The following is a 14,972-nucleotide window of genomic DNA, read 5'->3' as shown; positions in this document are numbered from 1 at the left end:
ATTCATCTTACTATGTGGCGGTGAGGGTCTGATGCACTGATACACACCTATAAAGCTCTCCACCATGCAGCCTGTTAGCATATAGTACATGCTCAGTTAATTTTAACTTGTTCCCTAAGAAGCATTAGCCTGGGATCTAGGGTCTGGGTCCTAACTCCGCCACTTATTATGTGACATTCACAGGACAACGTAACCTCTCTGAGCCTCCAAGCTGTCTGCAAAGACACGACTTTGGGAGTTATTGGGAGGACTGAATGAAGTAAGAACAGGGAAGACCTTTGTAAACTATGGACAGTTTTTTCCACTCTGTGACCAATTTAGCCAGTGCTATATTCTCCCAAGTGGCTAAAGAGGACAGACTGAGGTCTGGAGAGAGGAAAAAGGTCCATCGAAGATCCTGGACATACCCCCGAACTTGTTCAGTGTCTACCAGGGGTCCAGCCCCCACAGTCATTTTGGTCACAGGTGCTTCAGGACAATGTTGGGGAGGGGAAGGGAGAGAGGGGAAGTTTTTCAAAGCCCGAGATCAAGGGACTATCAGGTTCCTTGCTTAGATCTATCAAAAATATCCCCAATAGAGAGTCCACATCCTGATCCCCTAGAATCTGTGACTACGTTGCTCTACATGACAAAGGTGCTTTGCAGATGTGATCAAGGTTACCAAGCCTGAAAGGGAGGGAGTATATCCTAGACTATCCTGGTGAGGCCGAGTCCCTTCCTGGCTGTGTTAAAGATGGGGGAAAAAAATACAGAGAGATAAGGATGAAAAAGAAACATGAGAGGGATTCCAGCCGTGCAGGCTTGGAGCCAGGAGCCAAGGAATGCAGATGGCCTCTAGAAGCTGGAAAAGACAAGGAAACAGATTCTCCTCTAGAGTTTCCAGAAAAGATATAACCCTGCCAACAAACACCAGGAGACCTGTGAGAAAAAACTATACCACAGAAAGTCCTGTGCTAATGTGGCGCCACTGTGGTGGCAAGCAGTAGGGCAGTTCCTCAAGAAATTAAACACACGACTGAGTAATTTCATTTCTGCACATGTACCCAAAAGAACTGAAAGGACTCAAACTTATTTGTACAATAGCGGTCAGAGCAATTATTACTTCCAACAGCCAAAATGTAGAAACAACCCAAATGTCCATCATCAGATGAATGAATAAACAAAATGCAGTATATACATAACAAAATATGGTTCCCGTCATGGCTCAGCGGAAACCAATCTGACTAGCATCCATGAGGATGCAGGTTAGATTCCTGGCCTTGCTCAGTGGGTTAAGGATCTGACATTGTCCTGAGCCATAGTGTAGGTCACAGACGTGGCTCAGATCCCAAGTTGCTGAGGCCGGCAGCTATGGCGCCGATTCGACCCCTGGCCTGAGAATCTTCATATGCTGTGGGTGCGGCCCTAAGAAGACAAAAAAAAAAAAAAAAAGAAAAAGAAAGAGAGAGAATTTGCCCTCAAAAAGGAAGAGAATTCTTTTTTTTTGTCTTTTTTTTGTCTTTTTGCTATTTCTTGGGCCGCTCCCGCGGCATATGGAGGTTCCCAGGCTAGGGGTCCAATCGGAACTGCAGCCACCAGCCTACGCCAGAGCCACAGCAACGAGGGATCCGAGCCGCGTCTGCAACCTACACCACAGCTCACGGCAACGCCGGATCGTTAACCCACTGAGCAAGGGCAGGGACCGAACCCGCAACCTCATGGTTCCTAGTCGGATTCGTGAACCACTGCGCCACGACGGGAACTCCAGGAAGGGAATTCTGACATAGGCCACAACATTGATGAATCTTGAGGACACTATGCTGACTAAGCCAGTCACAAAAAGATAAATACTCTGATTCCACTTCTATGAGGCACCTAGAGTAGTCAGATTCAGAAACAAAGTAGAAGGGCAGTGGTTGTAGAGTGCAATGGGAGGTTCGTGTTTAATGGAGACAGCGTTTCAGTTTGGGAAGATGAATGAAAAGTTGTAGAGATGAATGGCGGTGGTGATTGCACAATAATGTTGAATGTACTTCATGCCAGTGAACTGCACCCCTAAGAATGACTAAAATGGTAAAGTTTAGGTTGTGTATATTTTACCACACAAAAAAGCTGTGCTGTTTGGTACCACTAGGTATGGATAATTTGGATACAGTCAGTGATCACTGCTTCTCTCCCTCCGTCCAGATCCTTATTCATAGTGTTCTCTTTGAAAAGCCCTCTGGGAGTTCCTGTCGTGGCACAGTGGAAACGAATCTGACTAGGAACCATGAGGTTTTGTGTTCGATCCCTGGCCTCGCTCAGTAGGTTAAGGATTCAGCGTTGCCATGAGCCGTGCTGTAGGTCGAAGACACGGCTTGGATCCTGCATTGCTGTGGCTGTAATGTAGGCCAGTAGCTGTAGCTCTGATTAGACCCCTAGCCTGGGAACCTCCATATGCCGTCGGTATGGCCCTAAAAAAGCAAATAAATAAATAAAATGTAAAGGGCTCTGCTCTCTTTGTATCTTTTGATCAGTGCACAAGTCTATCTCACTTAGCAAGGGAAGCAATAAACCCCCAAGACCATAGAAAAACCATTCCACCCAGAAAGGAGGGACTAGGTGCTCGTGTCTCCTACGTGTCTGAGAGTAAGAGCTCAACAAAACTTTGGTCACTTGTATTATCAGTCACCATGAGTCACCACGGTGAGATCTAGGGCTTGTGCGTGGGTTTTGTGTGGTCAGGCCATACACACCCAGCCAGCAATGCAAATGTTCCAGGGATGGAAAGGAAGGCAGTGTTAAGTGTGGGGAGGCGGGGCAATCATGCCCAGCCAGCAGGACCAAGCCACTGGGACACCAGAGGTCAGCCCAAGAGATGACTCAGTTCATTCCCACCCACCCCTCGGCTCCCATTTCATAAACGGAGAAACTGACATTCAGAAGAGGGGGAAGTGACAAGCCAAGGTGACAGAGCAAGATCCTTCCAGGGTTGGCTCAGGACCCCCACCACTTTCTGCCCCCAAGTGAAGAACCCACTCCCCAAAATGCAGGACCCTAACCAATCGCTGGCTTTTCACCAGCATCTCTAGGGGGAGGTCCAGGCTTTGTGGAGCCTTAAGCCTATGTAACCTTAGGGGCCCCCTTTAAGAAACCAAATACAGAAGACTTTTTTGCAAATTCTACAAAACTGTATGACTCCATGAATTCACTGCAAGGGCCCATCCCACAGCTTTAGAAGGGTCACATGCAAGTGATGGGGAGTAGGGCAGACTTGAACCTGAAGCTTAAGTTTTATTAGCTTCATTGTAATTTCACCTCAGGGCTCAGAGAAGCACCCAGGGCTGGGCGAGACTACCCTGGGCATGGGAGGAAAAAACAAAGTCCTGGCCTGCACCAGGCTTTCCCTCTAGCCTGGGAGATAAACACAGAAGAGCAGTCACAGGAAAATACCCACAATGTGTTTAAGAGCCACTCTCAGGCAGAATGGAGATTAAGGTTGAGAATTAGGAAAGGCTCTCCAAGGAGCAGAGAGGAGAGGGGCCAGGAAGCACATCTAGGAAACTGGCTTCTCTCTGATGGGCCTTGGAAAACCTAAGGCTGCCCCGGGCATCTTCTCCCTCACCTGTTAAATGAGTGAGCCTGGGAGGGACCCATGGTTGCTAACGTGTGCTGCCCAGCTCCCTGGAGGCTGTGGGGAGAGGAGAGGTAGGGTTGCAAGAGAGACTCTCTTAGTTTTTTCTTTTTTTTCTCTTTTTTTTCTTTTTAGGGCCACACCTGTGACATACGGAAGTTCCCAAGCTAGGGAATCGGAGCTACAGCTGCTGGCCTACACCATAGCCAGAGCAACTCGGGATCCAAGCCACATCTATGACCTACACTGCAGCTCATGTCAACGCTGGATCCTTGATCCACTGATGGAGGCCAAGGATCAGACCTGCAATCCTCATGGCTACTAGTTGGGTTCTTAACCTGCTGAGCCACAATGGGGCACTCCTCTCTGACTTAAATTTTGTTTGAAATGGAAAAACAGAACAAGCAGCAAGGGTCCCACACTCCCATGTGGGCACACAGCTGGGGCTGTAGCAGGCACCCCTTCATCGAGGCGTGCCTGCTTCGGCTGCCCGCTGTCCCAGAAGGTGCCTGTATTTGTAATGAAAGGAATAGGTATTCACCCAGGGCCCTGACAGGTTAGATGCAATGAGCCATCTCACCTTCATATGCAAGTCAGTCATGATTCTCTCTCAACAAACCAGGGAGAGGGGGGTGAAGGACAAGACTAAAGATCGAAGGGCAGCAGGGGGACCCAGAGCCTCTATCAGTGAGGCCCTGATACTTTCTCATTGCCGGGTCCTGGGGCCTGTTCAAATGCCTTTGGAAAGCGCAGGCTCTTCGAGCCCGGAAGACTGGAGAGGGTATCTACTCCAGTTCCAAATGCCTGAGCACCCCTGCCCTGCCTAGAAGCTCCAGGAAACTCTCCTTCAAACAGCACTTATTGACGGCTGCTCTTCTAATGGTGACAAAGTCCCCATACAGGCTTGTTCAACTGGAAGCTGAAAAGAAATCCCCACAAGAGCCTACAGAGCACATTGGAGAAGATGCTCTTTCAGATCTCAGGTGGGGCTGATCCCTGTGCAGGTGGAGGTGAAGGCCTGCCAACTGGTCCTGGGCTATGCAGTAGGAAGAAAACGAAGGTCCCTGGACATCTCCATGTGATGGAAAGAATGCAGGAAATGAATGCCTTTTTATTATTATTATTTTTGTCTGTCTTTTTAGGGCTGCACCTAGGGGTCGAATTGGAGCTGTAGCCACAGGCCTACCCCACAGACACAGCAACACAAGATCTGAGCCACATCTGTGATCTACACCATAGCTACAGCAATGCCAGATCCTTTAACCCACTGAGTGAGGCCAAGGATCAAACCTGCATCCTCATGAATACTAGTCAGGCTCATTACCGCTGAGCCACAACAGGAACTTCCAGGAAATGGATGTCTGAAGCCTAGCCAAGCCAATACCTAAGCACTTTCCATTTCCAGGACTTTTGCTCAGTCACTACCTGGTCTATTTTCCCGTCTCCTTTAGGTCTTCCTTAAGCCTAAAGCCTTAAGCCTGGCCCTCCCCCTTTAACCAGATGGAGCCCTGCTTCTTTCAGGAAGTCTACTCTGATCTCTCTACCCACAATGATGACTGCTCTTCTGGAACTTACTAGCACTTAGCTTAAAATGTTTCAATGTCCTCTAGTATTCTAATAATTGTGCCCCTTTTCTAGTACCTATGGTATAAATTACCTCATTATATATCATCTCATTAAGCTTTGCAATGATCCTGCAAGGTAGGTATTATCACCTCAAAGGAACTAAGCCTCAGATATGATTCTTGACAAGGAGCACACACCTGACTACTGCCAGGACCAGAATTGTTTTTTTCCAGTCCTCCTAGAGAGAGAGAACAGTGCCTGGGCTGTAGGATAGGCATTTCCTCTCCTCCGCTGGCCAATACGGGAAAGAGCACAGCAAGGTCCCTAACACAGACAGGACACTAGTGGACCCTGTTTTATCTCTTTCACACCCTGGTGGCACCTGTCCCCAACAGTCTCTTTGGTCACAGCTTCTGGTACTAAAGCTCCAGGAATTCCAAGGGCAGAGAGGACAGCTGAGACATTCCCCTAGCATGACAAGGCAGGACTCAAGCACTGTTCGAGGGCGCCTGAATATTCCTGACTGTGCTGGGGCACTGCCTCACCTCTGAGGTGTGGGTCACAGGTGCCATCAAGCCCCAGAAGCAAGCCGGGGAGCCTCAAAACAGCACTCCACCAATCCTGATCATATTTTCCCAGGCAGCGAACAAAAAGCCCACAGAAGGTGCTGTTAAACATTCAACTCCCCACCCACACCCATGAATTAGGAATAGCTAGGGCCCATGTCAATCATTAGCCAGGCAGTGCCTCAGACTCTGTTCCCCAAGGGCTGGCACCTGGGGCGGCTCCGCTTGGAGAAGCTCCAGGCAGAGGAGGCTGGGAGTGTAGCCATGCGCCAGTGTCCAGGTCTGGCCAAGGGGCTGAACTGAGCAAGCTCAGAAAGAACCTCTCAGAAATAAAGCCAATTCCCAGGGTGCTGGCATTTGGAGTACACAGTGCTCCTGCAACATTGAGCTAGAAGGGGACTTCAAGAGATCCTTTACTAAGGTGGGAGCCAAGGCCTAGAGAGCAAGGAATGCCTGGGATCTCAGGATCAGCTGGGGCAGAACAAAGGCTCGATCGTGTTTCTCAAGCTCCAGGCTGAAGCATCACGGACCAGCTGGCTCCCCTCCACTCACACTTCTGGGTGCCATTCTACCTTCCTAGGCTGGAGAATGGACTTGGAAATGTAAGGACTACCATGGAGAGACAGAATGAGAAACTGACTCTGCTGCCTCCCAATAAAGCCCCATATAATCAAGTCACAGAGAAAGTGTCATCTACACAGGGAAGCTTCTGTGACATTGCTTCTCCCCAGGTTCACCCCCTATGAGTTCACAACAGCAGAGAGCAGGGGTTGGCAGCCACTTGTCTTAATCTCTCCAGGGTATCAGGAGCTGTGATCAGCCTAACTCAGTTCAGGGTTTAAAGGGCCTCTGCCCCCAAGCTCTTGGAAACAGTCGCCTGTAACATCCAGAGATGAGGAAGGCAACAGTTAGGAGGAGGAGGAAGCACAGTAAGATACTCTCCATGCTGAAGCTGGTTTTGGAGGGACACCACCATCCCACACCCATCCCACTGAGCCTCTAAGATCGGGAGGTAGCTCCAAGTGGCAGAAGGCAGAGCTGTCAGACTTGACTATTAGGCACGGCTTAGAAGCAGTGAGGACCCTCAGACCATCAGCAAAGTAGGAGCAGCAACTTTCCTGTGTGGCCACCAGCCCACAGGAGGCTGCCATCTGCTGCACTGACTGCTGGCTTGCCACTGTCCTGAGATACCATTCCCACTTCCTAAGCCAAGCAAGGCTGGCTTAGCCAAAGCACAGTCATAGTTTCAGACTGAGGACAGCAGTGGGTGATGTTCCAGAAACTTCTGGTCATCCCCCCTCAACCATCTGCCCCCTCTCATTTCCATAACAGAACACTAACTGGAGCCTGGCACATGGCAGCCCCAAACATGGGCTAGGTTTCCGAGCCTCCCTGGCAACCAGGCAGGGCCCTGTCAGGAAGGCAGCTGTCCCTGGCCATACAGGTGAGGGAAGCACCTAGAGCAGCATTGCCCAAGCGTGGTCCCCAGACTGGCCACATCAGCACAACCTGGGCGCCTGTCAGAAATGAAATTTCTCAGGCCTCGCCACAGAATTCGTAAATTGGAACATTTAGGGGTGCGACCCAGGTCTGTGTTTTAACAAACTTTCCAGGTTATTCTTAAACATTGCTCAAGTTTGAAAACCAGAGCTCTGGAGAACGCCTGGAGCAACTTTATATACGGAGCCCGGTGCCTGGACAACCTCATGGAATAGACACTTATTAATCCTGGACTCCAATATTTAGAGAGACAGAGACAGACTTTCTGTCTCTGTCTCTGTCTCTGTCTGTCTGTCTCTTTCTGTCTCTGTCTCTGTGTGTGTGTGTCTGTCTCTCTGTCTGTCTGTCTGTCTCTGTCTCTGTCTGTCTCTCTCTCTCATTTGTTTGTTAGGGCCACACCCAAAGCATATGGAAATTCCCAGGCTAGGGGTTACATCGGAGCTGCCAGCCCACACCACAACCATAGCAACACAAGATCTGAGCAGGGTCTGTGACCTACACCACAGCTCACAGCAACTGGGGATCCTTAATCCACTGAGTGAGAGGCCAGGGGTCAAACCTGCACCCTCATGGATACTACTTGGATTCATTACTGCTGAGCCATGACGGGAACTCCGAGAAACTCTTAAATCACAACTCAATCTGAATTCTACTGCAGGTGAGTGGGGAAGAGGAATGATGAGACAATTAACCAAGAAACCAGAAATCAGGAAAGAAATAACATCAAAGTATAATAAATAATAAATAGAAAACAAGACACAAGGAATGAAACCAAGAATATCTGGTATGCAAATAGTCTGCATTCTCTACCAAATTCAGTCTGTTATTTTCATTGCCTTCTGCCATTTCCTCCCCATTACCAGTCATGGGCGGTTTCACTGCTTACGAGTGAAACTTTTTTAATTGAGAAAGAAAAGCGAAAAATCAAAGCAATGACACATTAGGTAAACACAAAGAAAAACTAGAAGTGGAAATATTAATATTAAAGCCACGTTGAGGACTTGCCAATAATCCTGACTCTGCAGGCTGAGGGGATTTTTCCAGCCATTTCTCAGCCATTTGCTCTCTCTGGAAACACAGGACTTGGAAAACAACTTACTAGGATTTCATGGTACAAAGCCTTGGCCATTTCAGTCTCTTGAAAGAGTTTACATAACTTAAAACGCAAGCACAGAAAAGAGTATAAGACTTGGGCCCCAAGTCTTTATATCGGACATTTGGCCCTAGGACATTTTTGTGTACTATTTTGTCATATCCTTTGGGCAACAGAGAAAGTCCATCTTGCTGCTGCAATTGAGGAAGGAAACATGTAATTGTGAGTCAGAACCATCCATCTCTTTGGACCTAAGGGATGGCACTGGGGGTGGGGGTGGATATGGCCTGCATATTTAGGCCACCCTGGTGCAAAATCCTGAATATATATAAGGTAGGACTATGATATTCCTCCCTGCCTTTTGAATACAAGGTGTGATTTTTAAAAAAAAAAAAAAAAAAAAAAAAGGCAGAAGAATGATATACCCAAACCCGTCCATGGGCTTTGCAGGCAGACAGATCTTCTTTTACCAATCCCTCCTAAAAGCCTAGTTATCATGGGGACCACTGGGACAGGCAAGGAAGGGGAGCTCACCAGAAGCAAGCGGGGGCAACCTGATTGCTACCACTCTGACCGAGTATAAGTGGAAACTCAAGGGTATGGCTTTCCCCTCCCTGACTGATGCCTGCCTCCAAATTTCTGAGCCTTTCACTTACTGTTCTATAAAATGTACTTAGTTATTAATTTTAGGACAGTTAAAGAAGAAGGGATTCTCCTGGATTCCTGGCAATATATACTGCTAAAACACAGGTAATACAGAATTTAAGGCCAAAAGCATTAAATAAGAGACAAATTACACAAGGTATAATCCATGAAGATAAGCCTGATAAACCTCTATAAACCAAACATGCATGCCAAATTCATAAATCCAGAACAAACATAAGTCGAGTCTGACTTAAAAAGATTATAATGAGAGTTTTGGATACAGCTCTCTGAATCTGACAGATGGTCAAGCTTAAGGATGTAGACAGCAACCTCAAGATCACAGATGTATGTGGAGTCCATGTCCCATAGGGAATACATGTCCCTGAAATCTTTCATATTGATTGTGTAACTGACCACATGATCCTAATACAGACCAATAAGAGATTTTGCAAATCACATTCACTAATCACAATCCAGTAAAACTAGCAGCCAAATGGAGTTCCCACTGTGGCTCAATGGATAAAGATCCGGCACTGTTTCTGTGGCAACTTGGGTTCAATCCCTGGCCCGGTGCAGTGGGTTAAGGATCCAGCATTGCCACAACTGTGGCATAGGTTGCAGCTGTGGCTCAGGTTTGATCCTTAGCATGAGAACTTCCATATCCTGTGGGTGCGGCCAAAACAAACAAAAAAAGAGCAGTCAACATTAAAATATGATCCTACCCCCTACAAAACTACTCAAATTCAAGGCACTGCCTTCTAAAAAATCCTTGGATCAAAACTGATCTACAGAGTAACTAGAAAGCAGTGGAAAGGTGAGCATTTCATACAAAGGCCCATTAGCTAAAGTTGTACTCAAAGGAAAAGATTGCACTTTATACACTTAAGTTTAAATGGAAGACTAAAAATAAATGAACCAATTTAGATGTTAAAAGTAGAGCAACAAAATAAGCCAAAAGTAAGAAGAAATGCATAATGATACAGGTTGAAATTAATAACCAAGAAACAGACAAAAAAAAAGGGGGGGGGGAAGGATACCAAAAAACCATTTAGGAATAATTTCCAAATTACATGACATATATACTTTATTATATATATCCAGAATATCCAGTTGGAGTCCTTTTCTCCACATCTAATAAAGACATTCTATATTACAAGGCCTTGTAATCTGCATGTCCCTGATGTGGAAAACTTCATATAATAAAACTGTCAACTTTTCCTTGTAAACAAATACGGTCGATGACATTCCAGTCAGGATTCTATAGGTTGTTAACTCCAACACTGTTTCAAATTATAAAAACAGCTGATAGTCTCCATGCCCATTAATAAGGGAAGGGTTCAATAAATTACTGTAAACCTGTCCTACAGAACAGCCAGGGGACCAACTAGGGTGGGTGGGGGTAGCCTCTGCTTTTATGCTCACAGCACAGACTTGGCAAACAGTGGGTACTTGCTAATGCTGGGTTCAATAGAAACATCCCTTGTCACTTGCTTCCTAAAATAGCCATGACCTTTTAGGTAGACACAGCAACTTCACATCTGCTAAGACCAGACTGCCCACATACACACCCTTTCCCCCCAGAGATGCCACTCCCCAGGCCTAACCTGCCATATGCTCCCTCCGCCTCCCTGTTACCAGCCTCTGAGTTTCTCCTTGTCCCTCACTCTCTGTCCTCCAAGCTAGCCTCTTCCTATACTATAGAAGTAAGAAGCTGGGGGCACCTGACTTTCCTCTCAGTTTCAGGAGCAATCCCCCCCCACCTTTTCTGTGAAAGCAGCAGGACTTCTAGGAACACTAGCCCCTGGAAAACTAGACACTAGGAGATCACAGAGCCAGGAGTCAGCCACCTGCACACTCCATCCCCAGCTTCAAGGTTCCCAGAAGGACACACCCAAGACATCAACATCGCCATTGTCACTCCTTAACTGATCTTAAATCCCCCTGCAAACAACTTCTCACCAGATTCTGTAAACAACCATCTGAGGTGGGCATTTGACCACCCAAAACACTGGGACTCTGTGGGCTATGTGGCTTGTCCCAGGGTACCCAGCATGGATGAGAGCACTGTCTCCCAACTCCTCAGCTGGCCTCACACATTACTTTCTCAGACCAGGAGCAAAGCAACTGTGGTTTGGGTCACTGCTCAGGCTGTACTGTCAGGATCCTCCCAAATACAAACCACCATGTGACATCAGACCTTTGCTTCATGGGGTACAGGGGTCAGGGTCAGCAGGTTTAATGTGGTATGGTTTCAGGGGTTATAAGCACCCCCAAATTTCACCTTCTTTTAAAAATGCAAATTTCCAGGAGTTCCCACTGTGGCTCAGCAGTAATGAATCCAACTGCTATCCATGAGGATGTGGGTTCAATCCTTGGCCCCGCTCAGTGCATTAAGGATCCAGCATTGCTGTGAGCTGTGGTGTAGGTCGAAGACATGGCTCGATCCCATGTTGCTGTAGCTGTGGTGTAGGCCGGCAGCTGGAGCTCCAATTTGACCCTTGGCCTGGGAACTGCCATGTGCCGTGGGTGTGGCCCTAAAAAGAAAAAAAAAAAAGCAAATTTCCAACAGGAAAACTTCATTTTCTTCATTTCCCCAAGAGCTTCACTATCTATATATCCCTCAAATTCCTGATGTTCTGCAGGCAATAGGTTCACAAGGTACTGTAGAGAAAAATCCAGAGAAACCTGAGTCTGTTTGCTTGGCTGTGACTGTGAAACACACCTAGGTATAGACTCCTCCCCCAGCGCCCTCCAGGGGACCAAGTGCCAGGGACTGCTTCAGGTTCAAGAGGGAAAAGATGCAGCTGAGAAGACAAAGGATGGAGGGGGAAGGAGAGGGTCCTCTGAACATCTAGTGCTCAGCACAGATTTTGTTTCTACATTCACCTCCTGCCCACACTGGCTTTTTTTTTTTTTTTCCCCCTCTATTCTGCAATGAATTCCCAAGAAAAACCCACACTCAATTCTCACTCCTGTCATTCCAAACCTCCCATCCTCCCCAAGTCACGCGGCCAAGGCATCAGTAATCGATCTTGGCCTTCTAGGTACAGCAATCCAGGATGAGCCCTATCTACCATCCTAGTCCTGACTACAGAAAGGAATCCAAGGGGACTCCTACTTGGTTGCTCAGCCAGTTCCTATGCTCACCTCTCAGTCTGAACTTGCTTGTATCTCACTCTCCCCACTTTTTTTTTTTTTTTTTTGGCTTATCCAATTTCAGCTTCCAAGGTATAATACTTTAACAACTCACTTCCCTGGCCTGCTTCTTTCACTTAACTAACATCCCCTAAGGACCTAAATTAGGCAAGGTCTCTCCTGGATGCTGTGAGACCAGAGACAAGAGGATGGGGTAGAGATAAAACTATACAATTACTACTGCAGGGTGAATATTGAGAAATAGGGCCAAAGGAGCAGAAGAGGAGAGCTGCGTGGGCTCACAGTGTGTTCTGCCCCTTCCTGCTAGGAGCAGGCACCTGGATGGTCCCTAGGAGGGTGGTGAATAATGGGCAGAAATGGGGGAAGGAGGGTAGAACAGCATGAGCTAAGACAAAAGAGGTCAGAAGGAGCAATTCAACTGTTAGACCTTCAGCTGCATAGAGCAAGTGGTAGCTATTATTACTATATTACTATTGTTGACTCTTACAGATGATTACTTATGTGCCAGGCTCCACTGCAAGCTTTATGTCTAATCTGGGTGACATCCACCTGGGACACACAGGTATGGTGCACCAGTCACCACCTGTTCAGATCAATGCCTGAGCTATATGGTTGTTAAAAATATTAAATCATTTTAATCCTCACAATGGCCTTGTAGGTAGGTATTATTACCCCCACTTTAAGGAAACCAAGGCACAGAGACTAACGAGAGGTGAGACTCAGGAGGGATGCAGGAGGTAGTAAGCACCCCACGCCAGGGCAACAAACTGCCCTGGCGCTTCACCTGGCCTGGCCTATCTTGTTAGGAACACCTTGTAGCATGGAGAGTGCCTTGAGGGAAGGGGCCCTGTTAATCCTACTGGAATCCCCAACAGCTGACTGAAACAAGGAAGGAACAAAGGAGCATAATGAGAGCCAGTTAGGAGTGAGCAAGATAATACAGCCCACCTGTCCAGCTCCTGGACTCAGCCTGGCACTGCCTGAAAGCTTTGTTCCTGCTGTGTGGGCAGGGCAGAGGCTCACCCCACCCAGCGCCACTCCATGCCCAGGTTAAAGCAGCAGAGAGCAAAGTGAAGAAGGCACGGAGGGTAGGCAGAGTGGCTGGCTACCACAGACACCCTGGGTCTGTCCTAAAACACCCAGCCTCTAAAGAAAGGTCACACTGACTAGAGGGGGCAGGGACAGAAATGTGCCAGGCAGACTGTTCTCAGCTTGGGCTCAAACTGGCTGACTTAGCTTCTCCTCTTCAAAGTCTCAAGCTGATGAATTTCATAACCCTCATTTATGCCAACAGACGCGTATTTACCTTTTTAAAACTTCAGGAGGCTGGGTTGAGCCCAAAGGGAGTTAAAGTCAAGAATCCCTCCCTGAAACTTCAGCTCAAGGTTGGAGATGGAGGAAAGACAGATAGAGAAGGTAAACACACAGGTCAGCAGAGCACCTGAGATGGATCCGGCGTTCTCTCAAAACGCCTTACAAATCAATTCCAACACTAGCAGCTCCCAGGTATTTCCGTCTTCCGGAGGAAAGGTGCTTAAGACAGCGTCCTCCACTAGCTCTCCTCAGGACAAGCCTTTCCCGGAAGGGTACACACACTCTAGAGAATTCAGCGGGGTCAGAGGGGCCATGGCCACCGTCCATGCCCACACCAGCCAGTCGCCTTCTTGTCACGGGTTCACCCGGTCCCAAGCCGGCCCAAATTCGGCTTGAACCCCTGACACCGGCACAGCAGCACAATCACGTGGCCCACCCACCCGACAAGGAAGGCAACCCCCCGCCCCCTCGCCGTCGACGCAGCCGGTCGGGACCAGCCCGACACCCGCCCCTTTCCCTCCCCCCCCCCCAAACGCTGTGCAACCAGGAAGCGACGGGGCCGCGATGGGAAGGGGCGCGGGACAGTTGGGGGCCTTCCGGTAGAGGCCGCAGCGCCTGGCCAACGCCCCGTCCCGTGCCCTCGGCAGTCAAAGAACCCTCACTCACCTGGCCACTGGCCACCGGGGTAGGGGAGGCCGCGACGGTCGAACAGGAACACGGGCAGCAGCGACTTTCTCCACGGGCGTCCCGGAGTAGCACCTCGGATTGGCCTCGAGTTCTGTCCCACTACCGCTCTTTGGGCTTTCGGGGTTCTCGGGGCTCTCGGGACCCGCGGGCTCCGCAGCCGTCAGGGCGGGGCGGGAGGAGGAGCCTGCGAGGCGGAAAACTCCTAGGGCTCGGGGTCCTAATCCGCCCGGGGCGGAGCCGCGTGCGCCAGGGGAGGGGCGGGAGGAGGCGGTGCCGAGGGGCGTGGTCTGCCCCCAGCTCCCGCCCCCAGGTGAGAAGACGTTCGGGGTCAGCTGGCTGTAAGCTGCCTCTGCGAGGAAGGAAGCTACAGGCCTTCCGCCGCTGCGGGAGGAGTACTCAGCGGTCGCCCAGAGGTCGACATGATGCTGTTTCTCTCCACGCCTCTTGAGGTCCGTCCTGCCCTGCGTCTCACTCTCGAGGAGCGGATTCCCCAAGCCCCCTCCAGCCCAGAGTACCTTCCTTAGTGACTCTTTTAAAGTAAAGAACACAACAGTATGGAAATTGGAGTGGGAGAGTAGCTTTGTAGAGGAGAAACCGCGACCAACTACTAAAGCCAGACAATCAAGGTCAGCATCAAGAATGATAAATCAATAGTGATGGTATGAACCTATCGTGGTCTTCCTGCCAAGAATACATAATCCCATGTTAATCATGAGAAAAACATGAGACAAATCCCAGTTCTGGGATACTTTACGAAATACTGGACCAGTACTACTTAAAATTGTCAAGGTCATCAAAACCAGGGAAAAGTCTGAGACACACATGGTCACAGGCAGGAGTAAGCCTGAGGAGA

General features: G+C 48.7%; 1 protein-coding gene across 3 annotated transcripts in view; it reads right to left on the bottom strand.

Moving 5' to 3' along the window:
* The window catches only part of ANXA11 (annexin A11), a 44,220-nt gene extending 29,964 nt beyond the window's left edge, over positions 1 to 14,256 (bottom strand). Inside the window, exon 1 of one of the 3 annotated variants that reach the window (XM_001924178.7) lies at positions 14,099 to 14,256. The gene's annotated coding sequence lies outside the window, so the exon portion shown is untranslated. Of the gene's footprint in view, positions 1 to 13,424; positions 14,062 to 14,098 lie in introns of those variants that run through there. The other 2 variants (XM_021073998.2, XM_013983377.3) reach the window with 2 other exon arrangements.
* Between the last annotated feature and the right edge of the window lie 716 nt (positions 14,257 to 14,972).

This window comes from Sus scrofa, chromosome 14, assembly GCF_054392235.1.
Source record: "Sus scrofa isolate SSC_HxYL_T2T_F1_AM1 chromosome 14, Sscrofa_HxYL_maternal_Yorkshire_Landrace_v2.0, whole genome shotgun sequence".
NCBI classification, from domain to species: domain Eukaryota; kingdom Metazoa; phylum Chordata; class Mammalia; order Artiodactyla; family Suidae; genus Sus; species Sus scrofa.
This window is presented reverse-complemented; position numbering and strand designations above follow the sequence as displayed.